At 37.4% G+C, this 22,500-nt stretch overlaps 1 long non-coding RNA gene across 2 annotated transcripts in view; it reads left to right on the top strand.

Annotated features, from left to right (window-relative positions):
* LOC135196748 (uncharacterized) overlaps positions 1–22,500 on the top strand; it is a 475,624-nt gene that overhangs the window by 125,537 nt on the left and 327,587 nt on the right. The window lies entirely within an intron of this gene.

Here is a 22,500-nt window from a genome sequence, read left to right as displayed (position 1 = left end):
GTTCTAGTGGGCATGATTTGCCAATTGTTCCTTGGAATGCTGTCGAAGGTGAGCGACCTCGTCGTACACGCGCGCGCGCGCACAGAGAGAGAGAGAGAGAGAGAGAGAGAGAGAGAGAGAGAGAGAGAGAGAGAGAGAGAGAGAGTGTCAAAACTTGCAACAGGAAAATTTATCAAAATTCCGGGTGAGGGCCATGTGCGCGTTGTGTGTGTGTGTGTGAGAGAGAGAGAGAGAGAGAGAGAGAAGCAGAATCGCGTAACTGGTATTTAATCAGTGTTTGCATGTTTGAGTTTGAAAAGAGAGACAAACAGACAGGACAACAGAATTAACGCTTCCACGTGTTTAAGAAAGAGAGAGACAAGCAAACGAGAGTTACTAGCAAAATTGCTCGACAGGAAACTTGACAGTAATCCACTTGTGTGTAGTATGTGTGTGTGTGTGTGTGCAAGGAGCAGAGAGAGATAGAGATGTAGGGGGCCTGACCTGCTTGTTGCTACGGCAGTACGCCACGTCTCTGCTCCTTTGTTACAAGGTTACGTAGCCTAGGTATAGCAGAGGGAAGGTGGTTACGGAATGGCGTTTTTCACCTGCTGCGTTGTTAACCATTTCTAGCGGACAGCGAATCGAGAGGCCTGTAGCAATGACTTCCCCGGACAACAATGGTATAACACTGACAGTGTTCTTATTCTGGGAAACCATTGTTTTTGTTTTTGTTTCTGTTTGGGAATCAGCTGGTCAAGATCTACGTAGGGATAAAAGCTCGTAATTTTGTGTAAGTGGCTCGAGAGTTTTGAAGTAATGTTATAAAAGCTAAATGTGAATATTTTAGAATCTAGGGATGAAAATTCTTACCAGGAGAAAATACACAATATTGATGTTATTATTCTTGGGAATAAATAGATGGAGATTTACATGGAGGAAAAAAAAAAGAAAAGATTTTAGTAGATTACAGATATTGTGGTTGTGTATAATTTGGAAAATATTGGTAACAATGACGTTATTCCTACTCACAGGTTAAATTTTCTTGATTATTTTCTAGTTTTTTTTGGAATGAAAAGACTGTGTTTAAAATGTTTATAAAACCGAAATAATGATTTTGCTCTTGTCATAAAAAAATGGATTCTTATGACAGTAGGTAGGCGAAGATGGAAATAGAACTGTATTAACTATAGTTTTGAAATCATCTGGGATTCAGTAGAAAATGGTTGAAGTCTGCATGCAACAAAAAGTGTCTGATTTGACTGTGAGTAGCTAAAACATGAACTCTTAGGAAATAATGTTATGCAATGTTTGTAACTTTGACATAAATATCTAAACAAGATTCAAGTTATAGTCGACGAACTCTTCACATGCCAACTTACGAATTAAGAGCAAAACAAACGTGTAATGTTGTCGTATTGGTACATAGATATTTTTATGCCAGTCTTAGTCATGGTGCAGAGAGTGAAATACAAGTCAGGAATATGACGCAAAAATACGAAGTTTATCCAGAAAGAAACCAGGGGAGATGAAACAGTAATTTATTATTATTATTATTTTTTTTTTTGCTCTATCACAGTCCTCCAATTCGACTGGGTGGTATTTATAGTATGGGGTTTCGGGTTGCATCCTGCCTCCTTAGGAGTCCATCACTCTTCTTACTATGCGCGCCGTTTCTAGGATCACACTCTTCTGCATGAGTCCTGGAGCTACTTCAGCCTCTAGTTTTTCTAGATTCCTTTTCAGGGATCTTGGGATCGTGCCTAGTGTTCCTATGATTATGGGTACAATTTCCACTGGCATATCCCATATCCTTCTTATTTCTATTTTCAGATCTTGATACTTATCCATTTTTTCCCTCACTTTCTCCTCAACTCTGGTGTCCCATGGTATTGCGACATCAATGAGTGATACTTTATTATTGATTTTGTCAATCAACGTCACGTCTGGTCTATTTGCACGTATCACCCTATCTGTTCTAATACCATAGTCCCAGAGGATCTTTGCGTGATCGTTTTCTATCACTCCTTCAGGTTGGTGCTCGTACCACTTATTACTGCAAGGTAGCTGATGTTTCTTGCACAGGCTCCAGTGGAGGGCTTTGCCACTGAATCATGCCTCTTTTTGCACTGGTTCTGTGCAAGTGCCGGACATTCGCTTGGTATGTGGTTTATGGTTTCATTTTTCGTATTGCACTTCCTACATATGGGAGAGATGTTATTTCCGTCTATCGTATTTTCAACATATCTGGTTCTTAGGGCCTGATCTTGTGCCGCTGTTATTATTCCTTCAGTTTCCTTCTTTAGCTCTCCCCTCTGTAGCCATTGCCACGTGTCATCGCTGGCTAGTTCTTTAGTCTGTCTCATGTATTGTCCGTGCATTGGTTTGTTGTGCCAGTCCTCTGTTCTGTTTGTCATTGTCCTGTCTCTGTATATTTCTGGGTCTTCGTTTACTTTTATTATTCCTTCTTCCCATGCACTCTTTAGCCACTCGTCTTCACTGGTTTTCAGATATTGCCACAGTGCTCTGTTCTCGATGTTGACGCAGTCCTCTATACTTAGTAGTCCCCTCCCTCCTTCCTTTCGTGTTATGTATAGTCTGTCCGTATTTGCTCTTGGGTGTAGTGCTTTGTGTATTGTCATGTTTCCTGGTTTTCTGATCTATGCTGCGGAGTTCTGCCTTCGTCCATTCCACTATTCCTGCGCTGTATCTGATTACTGGCACTGCCCATGTGTTTATGGCTTTTATCATATTTCCGGCGTTGAGTTTTGACTTGAGTATCGCCTTGAGTCTCTGCATATATTCTTTCCTGATCGTGTCCTTCATCTCTTGGTGTTTTATATCCCCTCCTTCCATTATTCCCAGGTATTTGTATCCAGTCTCAGTATGTGGTTGATGTTGCTCCCATCTGGTAGCTTTATTATTATTATTATGATTTATTTATTTATTTATTTATTTTTTTTTTTATTTTTTTTATTTTTTTTGACAGTCCTCCAATTCGACTGGGTGGTATTATAGTGTGAGGTTCCGGGTTTGCTTCCTGCCTCCTTAGGAGTCCATCACTTTTCTTACTATGTGCGCCGTTTCTAGGATCACACTCTTTTGCATGAGTCCTGGAGTTACTTCAGCCTCTGTTTTTTCTAGGGATCGTGCTTAGTGCTCCTATGATTATGGGTACAATTTCCACTGGCATATCCCATATCCTTCTTATTTCTATTTTCAGATCTTGATACCACTATCATCTCTCTTTCTCTTCAACTCTGGTGTCCCATTGTATTGCGAAATCAATGAGTGATACTTTCTTCTTGACTTTATCAATCAAAGTCACGTCTGGTCTATTTGCACGTATCACCCTATCTGTTCTGATACCATAGTCCCAGAGGATCTTTGCGTGATCGTTTTCTATCACTCCCTCAGGTTGGTGCTCGTACCACTTATTACTGCAAGGTAGCTGATGTTTCTTGCACAGGCTCCAGTGGAGGGCTTTTGCCACTGAATCATGCCTCTTTTTGTACTGGTTCTGTGCAAGTGCCGGGCATTCGCTTGCTATGTGGTTTATGGTTTCATTTTTCGTATTGCACTTCCTACATATGGGAGAGATATTATTTCCGTCTATCGTATTTTCAACATATCTGGTTCTTAGGGCCTGATCTTGTGCCGCTGTTATCATTCCTTCAGTTTCCTTCTTTAGCTCTCCCCTCTGTAGCCATTGCCATGTGTCATCGCTGGCTAGTTCTTTAGTCTGTCTTATGTATTGTCCGTGCATTGGTTTGTTGTACCAGTCCTCTGTTCTGTTTTTCATTTTCCTGTCTGTGTATTTCTGGGTCTTCGTCTACTTTTATTAGTCCTTCTTCCCATGCACTCTTTAGCCACTCGTCTTCACTGGCTTTCAGATATTGCCACAGTGCTCTGTTCTCGATGTCGACGCAGTCCTTTATACTTAGTAGTCCTCTCCCTTCTTCCTTTCGTGTTATGTATAGTCTGTCCGTATTTGCTCTTGGGTGTAGTGCTTTGTGTGTTGTCATATGTTTCCTGGTTTCTGAATCTATAGCTGCAGAGTTCTGCCTTCGTCCATTCCACTATTCCTGCGCTGTATCTGATTACTGGCACTGCCCATGTGTTTATGGCTTTTATCATATTTCCGGTGTTGAGTTTTGACTTGAGTATCGCCTTTAGTCTCTGCATATATTCTTTCCTGATCGTGTCCTTCATCTCTTGGTGTTTTATATCCCCTCCTTCCATTATTCCCAAGTATTTGTATCCAGTCTCATCTATGTGTTTGATGTTGCTCCCATCTGGTAGCTTTATCCCTTCAGTTCTCGTTACTTTGCCTTTTTGTATGTTGACTAAGGTGCATTTTTCTATTCCAAACTCCATCCTGATGTCCCCAGATACAATCCTTACAGTCTGGATTAGAGTATCTATTTCCTTGATGCTCTTACCATACAGCTTGATGTCGTCCATGAACATCAGATGGTTGATTCTGTTGCCTCTTTTCTTGAGTTGGCACCCGGCATCCATCTTCTGTAGTACTTTTGTCATGGGAATCATGGCTACTACAAAGAGTAGTGGGGACAATGAGTCGCCCTGTAAGATCCCTCTCCTGATATTAACCTCTGCTAGTCTTATTCCAGAGCTTGTAAGTATTGTATTCCAGTTGCGCATTGTATTTTTGAGGAGGCTGATGGTGTTTTCCTCTGCCCCACCCCCATATTTTCAGGCATTCTATTAGCCATGTGTGTGGTATCATGTCGAAGGCTTTCTTATAGTCTATCCATGCCATGCCTAGGTTGGTTTTTCCTTCTCCTACTGTTCTTCATTACCATTTTGTCTATCAGGAGCTGGTCTTTTGTGCCCCTACACTTCCTTCTGCAGCCTTTCTGTTGGTGGGGGATGGTGTTTGTCTCCTCTAGGTAGTTGTATAGCCTTTCACTAATGATACCTGTTATTATTATTATTATTTTATTATTATTATTATTATTATTATTATTATTATTATTATAACTTTGTAATGGTCGTAGGTGTCGTTAAGCTGTATTAGTAATATGAATTCCTCCATACCGTCAGAAATCACGGTAAAAGAGACTGGGTAAGACTGTCTAGATTTCAAGTCCTACTTTCAGGGACGTAACGTACCGTCCTGAATCTGGGAAAATAGCACCTGCTTACTAATATAAGGGCCACTAATAAAGAAGTCTGGTCCGGGCAGAACGACGGCGAGATTTAACTTGGATTCAACTTCCCATATATATATATATATATATATATATATATATATATATATATATATATTTACTATACATACTATATATATATACACACACACACATATATAATATATATATATATATATATATATATATAATAATGCAAATATGTATGTATATATACATATATGAAAGTTATTGTTTCAGTTATTAGTATTGTTATTTTTGTAGTTGCCAACTTGTATAATGAGTATGGTCGTTGTTGATACCTTCGTGTAGATTATTATTGTGTCTACAGTTGTTCATGTGCTTAGCAACAGTAGCAGAAGTAGCGGCAGCAGTAGTACTGTAGTAAAAGTAGTAAAAAGAGGTACTACTGCATCTATTGGCAAGGTCTGTTTAGATTGCTAGAGGCCCTTTTACGGTGTTGGGTACGTAGAGGCGTGGATATGGAGGAACTTTTTTTTTTTTTTTTTTTTCATAAACCCCTCTCCCCTCTTTTTTTAAGGTAACGGTAATCTTTCGTACCCATAGGACGGCCATTGAGTGGCCCAAGTTTCTAAGGGTAGGATTGTCTTCTGACATTTTCCTAACTGTTGTGGATCTCCCTTCTGCCTCCCCCACCCCAGCCGACTCTCTCTCTCTCTCTCTCTCTCTCTCTCTTATAGTTAATTTCCTCTCCCTCATCTCTTGTGGTTCTTTCCTCGGTGCTGTAGTTCATCATTCTCTCTCTCTCTCTCTCTCTCTCTCTCTCTCTCTCTCTCTCCTCTCTCTCTCTCTCTCTCTTAGTTAATTTCCTCTCCCTCACCCTTTTGTAGTTCTCTCCTCCTTGCTGTAGTTCATCATTCTCTCTCTCTCTCTCTCTCTCTCTCGTCCTCTTCTCTCTCTCTCTCTCTCTCTCTGCTACCTGAAAAGAGGCACTCAGAGGCTCAAGGGTGGTCGTTTCATCCTCAAAATGCGCAGTAAATTTCGTACCCATAGACGTACTTTACCTCATCAACGCTTTGGACAGACAGACAGACAGACTGACACATTGAATCTTCTAACAGTTAGCAGCAAAGAAAATGAAGGTATTTGAATTGAATCCCGAACAAAAAAGATGCCGAAACCTTGATACTCGAAATTAAAGTTTTTTATTTATTTATTTATTTATTTTATTTTATTTTATTTTATTTATTATTTTTTTTTTTTGTAAAGGAAGCAGCGAGAAATAAACAGTATAGAAAGAAAATAAAAGAATGGCAGAGGGACACAAAGACGGAATAAAAAAAGACATGAGCGCTAGATTGAATCAAATGGAAAATAGAATAAACTATATCACTAATAGGAAGGAAAACCAAATGCAATGATAACAAGGATCTGATGAGCGAGAGGAACTTAGAAAAACTACTGATAAAATCGCTCCTTAAAAATTGCAGAAATGAAACCACTGATAAATTCATTGCTTAAAATTGGAAAAATGAAACCGCTGGTAAAATCTCCTTAAGAATTTCAAAAATAGAACCACTGATAAAATCACTCCTTAAAAATTGCGAAAATGAAACCACTGACGAAATCACTCCGTAAAAATTGCAGAAATGAAATCGCTGATAAAATCGCTCCTTAAAAATTGCCAAATGAAGCCACTGATAAAATCACATCTTAACAATGACAAAAATTAAACCGCTGATAATATCACTCCTGTCAAATTGCAAAAATGAAACCACTGGTTAAAGTAACTCCTTAGAAATTTCAAAAATTAAACCACTGATAAAATGACTCCCTAAAAATTGCAGAAATGAAATAGCTGATGAAATCATAACTTAAAAATTGCAGAAATGAAGCCACTGATGAAATTATTTCTTAAAAATTGAAAAAATGAAACCACTGATAAAGCCCCGCATTAAAAATTACTAAAATGAAACCGCTGATGAAATTGCTCCGTAGAAATGGCAAAAATGAAAACATGTCTACTTAGTAGATAAAAAAGAAATGATGAAGAATTCAAAACGTGTCATGAGCTAGGATTTCCATTCAAGGACATTTTCGTCGTTATTGTTATTGTTATTAGTATCCAGTATGACCGCATAAGAATGAAACAGAGACAGAAGCAGATATTTCTTACAACGGGGGTCAGCTCTAAACTCGCCAAGGGCAGCAACAGATAAATATATTTACTTATTGTTCGATGAGTGATTTATTAGAATGGAACATCAATGAGGTTTTTGTCAAGATGATTTTCATTTGCTGTTCAGTAATCATGTAAGCTTATTCAGCAGAAGATTTGAAATTCATAAATGTAAATAGGAAAAGGAAAGAGGAAATGATGTCACAAAATTTTTATAATTTGTACGTGAGAATCATGCATAAGGATTTTCCCAGTTGCTGACATATTCCAGAAATTGCTTCGTCCTCAGAATTTCATCTACGTACTATATAAACTGCCAGTGTCCTACATACATTTTCCTAATATGATCCTCACTATCCAAGGTACACATTCTGTGAAAAGAACGACAGAGTAGCAAAGCTGTCTGGTCTTTATGACATCATCATCCGGCCCTTTTGGAGATGTTTGGTCCTTCTTTTTTTTCTTCTTTTTTTTTGTCGACTAAAAGATTACGACAACCAACCGCCTTAATTTCGGGTACAACCCCCGGTTTCTACGAGCTCAGGGTTAGCGTGTAGATCATTTTACTTTTATGACCATAAACAAATGTTTTTTCACGTCCAGATGAAGAGAATATGAGTTGTCTCCTTTCTCTCTCTCTCTCTCTCTCTCTCTCTCTCTCTCTCTCTCTCTCTCTCTCTCTCTCTCTCTCTCTCTCTCTCAAGTGGGGGATCCTGCGCTACCCTCAAACTCAGGGTATAGATGCGTTCTTTTAAATTCCAGTGTGATTCTCTCTCTCTCTCTCTCTCTCTCCAGCCGATTCGAGGCCATTCATTCAAATTTGAGCCTAAGATTCTCCACCAGTTTCTCTGCACTTCACTCCGGTGCAATAAAGTTAACAACACTCTGGCCCTCACCATCAACAGATTCTTTCTACGCCTTTCACAGTGACTGGTAGAGAAACGGTAATCTGGCAAGTTGTATTCGCTTAAATAATTTTTTTTTTTTTTTTTTTTTTTTTTTTTTTTTTTTTCCATCTGCGATAAACTAGCTTGTTAGGCTGGTTGGCAAGTCGCTCTTACAAGGAGAGAATGCCTCCTAATTTGACCTGTCCTTCCTTTCCTAAGTTCATTCGATCTCACCAAGGTGACCTTGAAACCTAGGAGGAAACCTGTTGGCTTCGCTGTGAGGAATCGCATTTTACCCCGAGGAATTCGATCCCTCAGAATATCGACGCTGCTTGCCGCGGGAAGTGAGTGGCCAGTCAGGAAGGTATTGAACAATTGCAGCGTTTGATTGAATGTTATCTAAGGAGATATCTCGCCTCATTTTTCGATTGGTGGTTAAATAAAGGAACGTCTGGCGTCCCTTCCTATTTTTGAATGACGTAGTTCATTAAAAGGAGTCTTCGAATGGTTAATTGATCGATTGATTAAGCTATATCGGGAGCTACATGTCATTTTCATTACGTAGATAGATATAAATTTTCCTTTAACATTAACTTGTTTATTGATTGGTCGATAAAAGTTTGCCGTTGGCAGATTTATTAATTGATCGTTCAGGTATATATATATATATATATATATATATATATTATATATATATATATATATATATATTGCAGTACTTCATTTTGGGAAGTCTATCGATACCACTTCTTTTTCAAAGAGTTCAAAACATGTCAGCGATAATTAAATTGTGCCATATATATTGTAAATTCAAAATGGCACTTAGACGGAGTCCTACGCAGAAAACATTTTAAAACGCATAACTATTTTAAAAATTCAATGCATATAATATATTGCTTAGGATAGATGGAAAAAAAATTTTAAAATAACTTACTTTCATAATGTAAATACAATTTTTGTCTGACATGATATGAACAGGTCAAGAACGTTAATTACAGGAACTTATTCAATAGAAAATAAGTGCCCGCCACTCATTAAAAAATAGAAATAAAAAAAAGCCTTGAAGGAACGCTCGGGATTATCTGCCTTATGATTCCCAGCGAAAAAGAAAATAAAAGATAAATGAATAGATAAATAGAGGACTAAAACAAGCATCCAGGATCGCCCACATCCTACCAAATCTTGCATGTAAATGTATCCAGAAACAGAGAAAACCTCCGAGGGAAGGAAGGGAGGGGCGCCTGGATTTCATGCGTGAGATGGCCTTGTCCCAAGCAATAACACCCAGTCTCCAGCCAACCTGTTTCTTAACCCCTCATCTCCTGACAACCCCCTTCCCCTCCCCTCCCCTCCTAACTCATGTTGTCCTTACCACTCCACTGTCTTTTCTTAGATCTTTAAATCCCAACAGTCTGTCATAACCTCAAAAAAATCTATCTCCTAGCAGTCTTTAATCTGAACCCTGACATATATCCAGTTACCCATCACTATTTCCTAACCTCCATCACCATCTCCTAACCCCACCAATCTCTCCTACATTTTCCCCTTCCCACGCCTCACCAACTTCTCGTAGCCCTCTCAGAACTCCAACAATGTCTCCTATATCCCCCATCAATCGCCGCTTAACCTTCACTATATATCCTGAAACCCCGTAACTTCCCTCTCAACCCCTCACCTGAACACCCACCACCCCACAACCCCTCCCACCTGACACTAACCCATGCCCACCTTGATTTCCAACGCCCTAACAACAGTCTTATAACGTCTTGGGCCCAGAGCCACCTCCAACATGTCCTAACCCCTTCCTCTGTGTCCCAACCCCCATCACTTATAGATCTCATAACCCCCCACAACATATGCCTTCAGAACGCCAACTACCATCACCACCTAACCTCACTCCTGTCTTTAAACCCCCACCACCACCACCACCAAGCCTCCTAACCCCACCAGGTTATCTAATGATCACTACCCATCTTCTCCTAACCCCACCCCTCCCCTTCACCCCCTCCGCCACCTGGCCATCAAACCCCACCAACGTACCTCCTAACCTAAGATGCCAGTCTCGTATTCCGTGCCACCCCCTCCCCCTTTCCCCCTAATCGAGGACCCTCCCACAGTGACGCATCGCGCTTCGGGGAATTACTGGGTGTTTTGACGCCTTAGGCTGTAGTACAAGGTGACGTCATCTTATCGGCCAAAGATTAATACGAAGGAAGGTCTGATCAGACCCTAATAGCTTTGCATTCCAGTGATGTTCAGATCTTGCATGTGATCAAAGGGGCAAAACAAGAAAATGGTTAGATTGGATTTGCATTGGTATTTGTAAACTAGATTCATACTGATATCATTAGTATATAGTGGAGGTTGTGGCGGTAAAGTTCCAGAGCATATTCCTGAGAGAGAGAGAGAGGGAGAGAGAGAGAGAGAGAGAGAGAGAGAGAGAGAGAGAGAGAGAGAGAGAGAGAGAGTATGAAGCTAGTGTATTGATGATAGTTGTAATAACCATCCTGTTATTGTTATAATATATATATATATATATATATATATATATATATATATATATATATATATATGTGTGTGTGTGTGTATATATACATATATATATATATAGTATATATATATATATATATATATATATATATATATATATATATATATATATATATATATATATATATAGTATATATATATATATATATATATATATATATATATATATATATATATATATATATATAAATATATATATAGTATATATATATATATATATATATATATATATATATATATATATATAATAATATATATAGTATATATATATATATATATATATATATATATATATATATATAATATATATATATATAATGATAATTTCGACTTAACATTATGCGTTTCTCACATATTACCTTATATTTCTAAAAACTCTTCCACTGCGACTCGTTTCCTAATCATGTCTTTAGACACTCAAATCGTTATGTGATTAGTTTGATATAACCACTGAAGAATACCAGACCCATGACGTCGAGACTTTTTGGTTTTTATCCGCAAACATTTTCAGAAGTATCTAGAATACTCGTGAATAAAAAAGATTTACTCAAAGCTGCTGCTGTTTATCATTTCGACTTTTCCTAGTCTTATTTATTACGTATTTATTTAATTTATTTGTTGGTTCTTGCCACCAAAAGAGCTTCACCTACAGAGGGAAGATATTGGCAATTGATTTTTTTTTTTTTTTCATTTTTTATATAAATATATATATATATATATATATATAATATATATATATATATATATATATATATAATATATTTTATATATATATATTTTTTTTTTTTTTTTTATAAGTTGCGTTCTGCCTTTATAATATTTTGCCTGCAGAATGAGGGGTAGAGTAGGTTTGTCATGTACATGGAATGATTATTTCCATTTTGTTAATAGCATTTTTTTTTTTTTTTTGCGTCGTTCTCCAGAGTGTCTTGCCTTTAGATGTCCTGCAGTTGCTTATTATTTTACTTTACAGCTCGTCATTTAGATTGAATCGTACTCCAAAGCGTCCTACTTGCAGAAGGAAGTATGATTTTTTAATTTATTTTTATCTGATCGCCTGTAAACCCCACCCCCACTTTTTTCAATTTGTTTCCCCCCAACTCCCGAGGTATCTGCAGAGGATAGACTTGCAAGTTTTTGTTATGTTTTATTGTAGCAGGTCATTGTTTCGATTTTGCAAGATGGCTTTTTTCTGTCCGTCCGCTCTTTTTCTGTCCGCCCTCAGATCTTAAAAACTACTGAGGCTAGAGGTATGTTCCTTATCCACCCTCCAATCATCAAACACCAAAATTGCAGCCCTCTAGCCTTAGTGATTTTTATTCTATTTAAGGTCAAAGTTAGCCATGATCGTGCGTCTTGCAACGCTATAGGACAGGCCACCAACGGGCAGGGGTTAATGTTTCATGAACCGCGGCTCATTTAGCATTATACACTGTTTAGAAAAGAGTGCGATGAAGGAACGAAACTTTTATCATTTTCTACTTGTTTCTTTTGCATCGCTCTTCGAGTGGCTTTCTCTCTTTTGCGTGGAAAGGCTGACGGGTCATAGATACCAACTGAAATAGAGCAGCTAGTGTCTCTTGAACTTCATGTGCAGCCACTGACTGAAGATTTCATCATCATGACCAGGCAACATACCAGTCAACGCAGTGCCTCCGATCAAATAGCTGCTTATAGAACTAGTAGTCAGAAATCATGAATTACATCGATAAGTTGATGGTCATGATTTAGCTGTGTTTTTGTAAGGGGGAAAATTAATCGCGTAATAATTACATCATCTTATATGAGGCGAGTTCTCCTCATGATTCCTGAATTGTTCTGTAAAGAGATGCGTAGGTACCCAAGTTCCCCCTATTGATGGGACTTTGATATTAAGGTGTGGAGTTTCCTTTTTATTAATTTGTTTCATGAATACTACTTGAGACTTCAGGAAATTGTTATCGTAAGGAGGGATTATTATAAATGATTACTGTCAGTGTAGTTGCAGTTTTATATATATAGTATATATATATATATATATATATATATATATATATATATACATATATAACTGCAATTATATATATATTATATATATATATATATATATATATATATATATATATATATATATATATATATATATATACACACACACACATACATACACACGCACGCACGCACGCACGCACTCACACACACACACACACACACACACACACTCACAGAAATTGGTATACGGATAAATGAACGAATGTTCAGTATCGCTGAATAAAGTAAATTAATTAAGATGTTGCAGAATATACAGTTCTCACAGAGCAATTGAATTAGGGAAATTACCAGCTTTATTTGACTATCGGTTACTGGAAATCAGGAGTGAGGGGAGAGGGAGGGGGAGGGGGAGGGGAGGGGAATGAGTAGCTCTCTAATTGGCAAGGTTCGATAAGAATCAAATATGTGTGTGTGTATAAGTGAAGAAAAGGGAGGAATGTTGAAAAATACCAAATAAAAGTAGGTCAAGGAATATTCACGTAGGTGTGACGTCATTGCTGTACAAAACATTGAGGTCAATGTGATAATATAGAGCGAAGGTGGGTGGCGTCTTTGAAAGTTTGTAAATACAGCAGAGAGAGAGAGAGAGAGAGAGAGAGAGAGAGAGAGAGAGAGAGAGAACGCAGTTACCTGAAAGAGGAATTATGCCAACAAGGGATTTCAAATATAAGTAATGCCAATGGGCCAATATACATTATATATATATATATATATATATATATATATATATACAATATAGAATATATCACACACACACATACACACACACCCACACACACACACACATATATATATATATATATATATATATATTCAATGGTTACCCATTTTTAGTTTTCTGTAAAAGACAACTGTTGAGATGGCTTTGTATATCCGTCCGCAATTTTTCTGTCCGCCCTCAGATCTTCAAAACTACTTAGGCTACAGGGCTGCAAATTGGTATGTTGATCATCCACCCTTCAATCATTAAACATATAAGATTGCAACCCTCTAGCCTCAGTAGTTTTATTTTGTTTAAGGTTAAAGTTGCCAAGCTCCTGTGTCTGGCGCTGAAAGATGCCAACAACACAGGCCACCACCGGGCCGTGACTGAAAGTATCATAGACCGCGGCAGAGTGTTTCATGAGCCGTGGCTGAGTGTTTCATACAGTATTTATGCGCTGTACAGAGGGAACTCGATTGCGCCGATTTTACTTGTTTCTGTATAAGGGAATGTTTCAGTAGCTTGTGTCCTTCCGGATTTCAGTAGCTATTTTGGGATGAGGCTGTTTGCCATCTGATTTCATTTTGAACATTGCTTTTTTGTATTTGCTCCCAGGTATACAAATCCAAATGTAAGGTTGGGGCACATGTTTGGGCTTCTCGTCGCCCGTTGAAAGTGAGGATTGAGTGTCATCGTGGAGTCCTTTATATATAAAAGGTGTTATGTTGACAATCCGGAATTTTTTACGCACGGGAACATACGAAAAAGTATAAACAGGATATCGAATTGAACATTTTAAAATAAATTCTCTCCGGAGCCACCTCCTCTGCATTACCATAGCTGAGTCGTTGCACACTAAAAAGCTTGTTCCGACTCTAAATAACCAAACTACCTCTCTAACATTGTATCTGTCTTGAATAGCCCCTGTCTTTTATATATATATATATATATATATATATATATATATATATATATATATATATATATAATATATATATATATATATATATATATATATAGTATAGTGTGTGTGTGTATGTGGGTAGATAATTAGATAGAAGGGTGGGAGGAGTTAGCTAGTATATATATATATATATATATATATATATATATATATATATATATATATATATATATATATATATATATATACACTATAGGGAGGGGAAACGGGTATAGATAAATAAATAAATAAATAAATGTGTTAGCAGCCACAACCATAATGACTTGCAGAGAAACCATAAGGCTCTACTCTTCATGCGCCACCTGCTTTTAAAAAAAAAACGACGAATGGTGAATAAACAAACACGCGCACTATATTGTATATATTTAATTAATGGTTGTTGTTGCTGAGAGTGAGGCTGTAAACAGCAAATGGACTGACAGAGATTGAGCTCATTTGTCATAATTGTAGATGAGGATGCAGGCTAAGTTTGAAATGTAGGTCGAAGGTCAAGAGTAGGGTGAACCTGTGCATCACTGCTGCAATGATGGAAGGATAAACATATTCTGGGTATAAAGCAGACCTGTCCTGTTTTGTTTATGGTGATCATTCATTAGTTTTCATTTTGTTATTATTTACAGCATTTAGATGATTAAGGTACAAGACCATCTAATGAGGACAAATTACGTGACCATAACAATGATCACTGATGTATCAGGTTTGTATAAATTTTATACGATCATGATGCATGGCCGATTATAGGATGGTGCTTTATAGGTTGTGGTTGGTCTTTTTTTTTATATAATACAATGCTGTGTTTAGCCATAAATTGTTTACTTTGTGCTACCATGAGTCTAACAGTTAATGAACTCCCCGTTTAGACTTGCCATGGTCTTGCTCGGGGCCTGGGTTTCTCACCTCTCCAGAATAAAGGCCCCTTTATTAGTCTGAATTTCGGGATGGTATATGACGTCCCTGGTTCCCGGATTTACCTTCCTGACCTACCTCTGTGGTCCGTTTGCCGGTATAGGATGCTCTAGTTCAAACGTTAATAGTTGTAACTTTTGAGTCAACCATACTGGTGCTTTCGACCCCCAGCTGCCTTGCTTTCTTGTTGTTCGTATTATCGACTGAGTGGTGTAATTCAGATACTAAAACAAATAAGAGCGTTCGAATAGGCCTTGTTAATAGGGTACTAAGACAAATGAGAGAATTCGTGTGCAGCAAACCTCCGCCAAGCCTGAGTAATCGATCCTCTAGAACAGTGGTTTCCAACCTGTGGGGCGCGACCCCCGGGGGGGGGCTCGAAGGGCTTCTATAGGGGCGCCAATGCTTGATGAAGGGGATAATTATATTGGAAAATTGTATTTAGGAATAGTGGAACACTTATTATTATTATTATTATTATTATTATTATTATTATTATTATGATTATTATTATTAATTATATTATTGATTTTTATTAGGATTTGACTGGAATTAAAAATATATTTTGTATTTCCTGCCAGCGATTGTTATTGCGATCTTAAAGCAAAAATTGCAATCTTGATGTAGAGGAGTAATGGTAATATTTTAGAGAATTAGTGCTCAGTTGAGACGGAATATTGCAATAAAAATAAAAGGGGTTAGCTTGTCAATAAAGAAGATAAGATTTTAAAAGTAAATATTACAATATTTCAGTAAGAATAAAGAAATGCGCAGGTCAATGGAAAGAAAGAAGCTAAGATTGGAAAGATTAAATATGGAAAAAACGGTTAATTGAAAAAAAAACATAAATATGAAAAAAAGGGGCTAAATAAAAATAAGAAACCAGATGCACATATATTCTGAATTAAATAAATCAAGATTACACACGAAAGATTACACACGAAAAAAAGGTTAAAAAGGAATGATAAGAGAAAGAAGCGCCACCCAAAACCTTGGCAATAAAATCAGTAAAACGGCAAAGTGAAATGTTGACTCGACTCACACCTCTTGAGTAACCCTTTTTCTTTCTTTTCCTTTTTTTTTTTGCCCACACTTCTCGGAAAAAGTGTCCCTTGCCAGCCATAGGCCTCACATTTTAATGGAACAAAGTTTGACGCAATTTAAGAGTGTGTCAAGGCTGTCGATGGAGATGATGGAGTATGAGGAGCAGGAGGCCTAAACCATTGTAGGCCTTCGTGTGGGGAGGGGGGTTGGGGGGCGCGCTTAGGTGCGAAAAAGTCGCCCCACGGAGAAAGGGCACGATGTGACGGGATACCATTGTGAGGGGAACGGTGGCCTTTCAAGTGAGGGGAATCTTGGATCCTGGTTGAGCCTGAAGGAAGCGCAGAGAGAGAGAGAGAGAGAGAGAGAGCCAAAGGGGATGTTTTTAAGTGAGGGAGGGGTAGGGCTGGGATAGGGGAAGTGAGAGAGAAGAGGGGAAAGTTGTAGTGGAGATAGGCTTATGTGGAGGACGGCCTAAATAAAGTAGGACCCTCGAGAGAGCGAGAATGTTAAAATTTGTTTGAGGAAACAATTTAAGGAACTTTCGAGATGACCCTTGTGGAGGGGGAGGTCCTCATTGACGCCGAAAATAAAGTAATTCCGGAGGATAATCGACTCAGATCCCTTTGAAGTTAGGCAGCATTTAAAGAAGCGTTTGCGTTGAATGATAAACAAACTAACAGTAACCAATGGGAAATATAAACATTGTCGGAGGGGAAGAAACTTTAGAGAGTTAAGTAAATACTCTTTACGAAAAAGAAGGCCCTGATGAAACTGAAGAAATATAGTGAGAGAAATTAACAAAATAATAAGAAAAACTTGTGATATGAAAAAAAAGGACAACTAAGAAGTGTCCCCCCCCCAAAAAAAAAAAAAAATAAATAAAAACAAAAACCCAAGTGAAATCAATGAAAGAACGTAAGTAACAAAATTAAGAAAGAAAGATCCCAAAACAACGAAATGAAGATTGCTGGGAATTTGAAAATAGTCTGATAATAGTTAAGAAATGGGAGGAAATGGTCACTAACCCAGTTAGAAAATAAAAAAAATTATATAGTACATTGAAAAATGAATTTACAGTTAAGAAATGGGAGGAAATGGTCACAAACCCAGTTAGATAATAAAAAAAATTATATAATACATTGAAAAATTAATTTACAAACTGCAATTTTTATGAACGGATTCTTTTCAATGTACCCCCCAAAAGTTCATAAATAAGAATTGCATTACTTTTACATTTTCCAAACCGCAAATCGAGTCAAGTCACAATAATCAACCACGACCATGGTATGAAGGACGGGCTGATTGATTCCGTACCATCAAGTATAGGGATTGCTGATTAAGGAGGTGAAGAAGGAACACTGGACGAGGTAGGAATTAAGGATTGGGGAGAGGAAAGAGGAGACAGTGAAAAAGAAAAGAAGAGAGAATGGGATGAGGAGGTTTTTATTATTGATGACCAAAATAAGGATGCATTATTAAGAGTCAATGATTAAGGAAAGAAGAGAGGAATGGAAGAGGAGAGGCGTTGGTAACTGAAAGTAAGGAAGGATGAATATTGATGAACTAGGCAATGAAGGAAGAAAGAATAGGAGAGAGGAAAGAAGAGACATGGAGGTGGTAAGAAAACTGGATAATATTTTAGGGAGGTGGTAAAGGGTCAACACACAGAATTATTTTATCATTATTGAAAGGAGCATTCATTCCTATGGTCTTGCTCTACTACTACTGGTTGACTCTCCGACCTAATCTGAACAACTGCCGCTCATATTGGTCCTCAGAGTCTGTTGAAGGTTTAGTGACCTTTGAGCTACAACTACGACTGCCGTAATGGCTCTTGGACCTTGTTGTGTCCCACTGCTGTTCATATTAGGCCCTTATTATCTCTTTAAGCGTTTTCCTCTTTATCTATTGATTTCATTACTTTATTTGTTGTTTTTTCTACTCTCAGCGTGGTGTATTAATGTGATGCTCAGTCCTACTGTGTGGGGTGGACTTGGCACTAAGTGCTATCTGCTGAATGTTGCTGTTTATAGTATTCTCTAAAAGAAAACTATTGTGCCAGCGTTGTCTATCCCTTCATCCGTCCGCCCTCTTATCTAAAAGACTACTGATGCTGGAGGGCTGCAAATTGGTATTTTGATCCTCCACCCTCCAATCATCAATCATACCAAATTGCAACCATGTAGCCTAGCCTGTTTTTATTTTATTTAAGGTTGAAGTTAGCCATGGGTCGTACATCTGGCAGCGCTTTTGGGATGCAAGAGACGCACCCTCACTCTACCGTATCTGGTGGGCAACTGAAGTGGCGGTCATAGAGCTGATGGTTTTATACAGCATTATACGTTGTAAAGAAAACTCGATTGCGCTGAAGAAACCCCGGCGCATTTTCTATTTGCTTTTGTTTTTAGCGTTTTTATATTTATCATCATCGTCGTCGTTTTGAAATAACACTGAAGAGCCATTAATGGAAAGAGGAAAAGAAAGTGTGATGGGAGTTGAAATATGGAAGCCCTCCCCCCCAAAAAAAAAAAGAAAAAAGAAAAAGATAGTGATATATATAACTAGGAGAGTTTAGGACTCGTTTTCCGGCATTATGTAAATGGAACTCGAGCTTTCTACGCATTCAGATATAATAAGAGATTTATGAAATCGAAAAGAATCTTCTGCTGATCCTTAAATGGAAGGCTTATGACGTTCCTGGAAGCGTAACGAAGACTTGTGTTTACAACGTTAGTGGAGTAAAACAAGATTCCAGTTTTCCAATCGTACGTTTAACATTCGAGTCCTTCTAATCCGGAAGATCAGAGGTAGAACTTGTTTCTAGTTCTCTGTAAAGAAAAAACTATTGAGGTGGCTGTCCGTCCCTCCGCTAGGGGGCTGTAAATTTGTATGTTGATCGTCTACCTTCCACTCATCAAACATACCAAATTGCACCCCTCTAGCCTCAGTAGTTTTTTTATTTAGGTTAAAGTTAGCCATGATTGTGAGTCTGGCAACGTTATAAGACATGCCACCACCGGGTCAAGGCTGGAAGTTTCATGGGCCGCGGCTCATACAGCGCTGAGTACAGTTAACACTTTTCATTTGTATTGTGGTCCAGCTTTTGCTCTTGACATTCTGGTGATTAGGTCGTATGGAATTCTGGAGTGTTTTAAGAGCTTATATTTTTTCTTTGACACCCCAAAATATCCCCTTTTATTTTTATTTATTTATTTTTTTTGCTTTTTTGGTCAGAGTAAATTGTTTCATTACTGTGGAAAACAAGCTTTGGTTTTTCAAGAAAACCCAATAGTTTTTTGCCTAGACGAAAATCTAGAAATTTTACGCCGTAGTTAATATTTGGTGGAAATTTTTAGCTGTATAAAAAGTAACTCGTGTTTATTATGGAAATTCGGCAAATAAATCAAATATTCCCCTTGCAAGTTATCTTGTAAGGAAGTTTATCAATCAGATAAAAAAAAATCATAAATGAAGCAGCATTTTCTTCATTATGGATTTTTTAAAAATCAGTTATTTCCTTTCATGAAATTCGTGTTTCATTTTTATTAGGAAGTCCATCGTTGCCTTAGGGAAATGAGACTGACGGAGGATTATCATCGCTATATTGATTCTTGTATGAATGAAAATATCCTATGTTATTATGAACACTTCCCGCCATCGCTCTGTTACGCTGATATTCAGAGCGCCTGAATAATTTGAAACGGTAGTTATCCAGGAATCCAAAACATGTTAAACATTGAAGCGAGAAGATGATCCGAGTCTCATGGAGGGTGGGAGGCGGAGACAATTCGTCGGTTAGTTTTTCACACTGCGGACGACCTCTTTTGTTTTGCATTGTTTCTCCAGCGCTTTTTGTGGTGTTATTGTCGTGTATTTATTATTGTTACGAAGTCTTCTGTGTATATTTTTCATTTTTATAATCACCGCCTTTTTATTGTCGTGTGCCTCTTATTGTTACTAATTTTTTTTTATTTTTCATTTTTATAATGACCGCCTTTTTAATGTCGTATGCTTATTGTTACTAATTTGTTTTTATTTTTCATTTTTATAATGACCGCCTTTTTTTTGTTGTGTGCTTATTATTGCTGATAAGTTTTTATTTTTTTACTTTTATAATGGCCACCTTTTTTATCTATTTACTCTGAAGGTCGAGGCTGATCGACATCGTCATTTGTCCCTGGAATGTCCTATTATCGCCTGTGATGTTGGTATCATTTTTGCTATTAATTACATATAATCAAAGTTATTTAAAACCATTGCTAAGATTCAAGTTCATTAACTATTATTATTATTATTATTATTATTATTATTATTATTATTATTATTAATATTATTATTATTATTATTATTACTGTTGTTGTTGTTAAAAAAATCCACAATTATATATTAAAATATATTTACATTTTAACGTTACACAGATGAGGAACGCCGCTCAGGTGTTCGAAAGTCTTTGTTTTATTTTTACACAGAAATATACTTTTTATATATAATTGTGGATTTCTTAATAATTTGTTTTCTAGGAGACTGAATTTCTTAACATTATTGTTATTATTAACTGAATGTTAGAATAAAGGAAGTTACTTCACGACAATCAGAACAAAGCTAATAAATCGCAATGGACGTTTTTGTGTCAACGGACTGCGCACATCCCTACCGGATCAGTGACATCCACATAGTATTCTTTGTTGCAGAGGAAATGACCAATGTTTCCAAGGATAATGACAGCTTTGTGGAAGATTATCGTCTCACTAAGGAAAGGAGTGGTTTCCGAACCCCTGGCTGAAGGACTGATCAGCGTGGCCACGACTGGCTTCTTGGTACATAATTTATTAAGCAGAATTGGGCTCCTGGTGGCCAGTCTACCCAAGATGACGGGGAGGAGAAAGCGATAGGTGCAACAGCTTTATCCAAAAAGGATATAAAATTATGGTTCAGAGTAGGATGGGTAAGACCTTCAGAGATTATCCCACGAAGGAGAAAAGGTGTATATTTATGTATGTGAATATATATTTATCTTTGAGCGTTGTTGGTTAAGTTATGTACTGGTTGCTCTCTGAATATTTGATCATCTTAAATACAAAATAGTTTGTAATAAAATAAATATAAGTAGTATAAAGGTAAATTTACTAAAGATATAAAGAAAGATTATAAAAGATACTTTGAAATTTACTTTAAAAATGGTATTTAAAACAAATCTTTTTCTTTTCGTACATCGCACAATACGTATCCTTTAGGTCAGGGTCTTACACGATACGTTTTCAAGTATCCTATAACATGCCAAACGTTACACAGAGTATCGAGCGCTGCTGGCAAAACCTTGCTCTTACGTAGCTGGTACTGTTTGCAATCCTTTCTCCGATGGAAAATACTGTACCGACTACCCGAAGTTGGTCACAAACCTTTTACTGGGCAGCCTCTGTTGGATATTTAATGTCAAAATCGTTCAACAAGCAGCCGTATTGGCAGCAAAACCGTACAGCGAGTAACAGATATCTTGCAAAAAGTAAGTATGATGTAACTCAAATTAAGTCACTTGACGCTGCCTTTAGTAGTATAGCTAGGGAAGCCCTTAAAACGCAGTGATAATGAGAAACTTTTAAGACGAAATGTAGAGAATACAGTTGGAAAAATGGCTCGATATAGAGGAAAGATTAAAAAAAAAAATGACTCCACTTTAAATAATTTAGAAATATCGATGTTATCGTGACCTTCCCCAACAACAACCAACTTCGAGAGAAGGAAAGCGGAACAAACAACGTTTAAATTCCTTCTTCTTACAAGAATCCTCTTTATAGTATCTTGACCTTCCACGCAAATAAGAAACAAAAATCTTCGGGAAGCCTCTACACCCTCTAAGCAGCGGCTAATGAGAGCCGCATTACGAAGAGGACACTGAATTTGCGGCAGCTCTCAGGCGGAAGTTACGGTGCCATAACTATTGAGCATAGATGCTGCTTCTTGGGTCACTAGAGCAGGCCGTTCGCTTTGTAGGCCTAACAGAAGCACCGGGTCATAAGTGTGTTGATCTTCTTGTAATGCCTCGTAATAGGATCAGAGGAGAGAGGTAAAAAAAAAATGATAAAAAAAAGGAAACTAAAATGAGAAGAACGGAGGAACTAGGG

Source organism: Macrobrachium nipponense, chromosome 18 (genome assembly GCF_015104395.2).
Source record: "Macrobrachium nipponense isolate FS-2020 chromosome 18, ASM1510439v2, whole genome shotgun sequence".
Taxonomy (NCBI): Eukaryota; Metazoa; Arthropoda; class Malacostraca; order Decapoda; family Palaemonidae; genus Macrobrachium; species Macrobrachium nipponense.
This window is presented reverse-complemented; position numbering and strand designations above follow the sequence as displayed.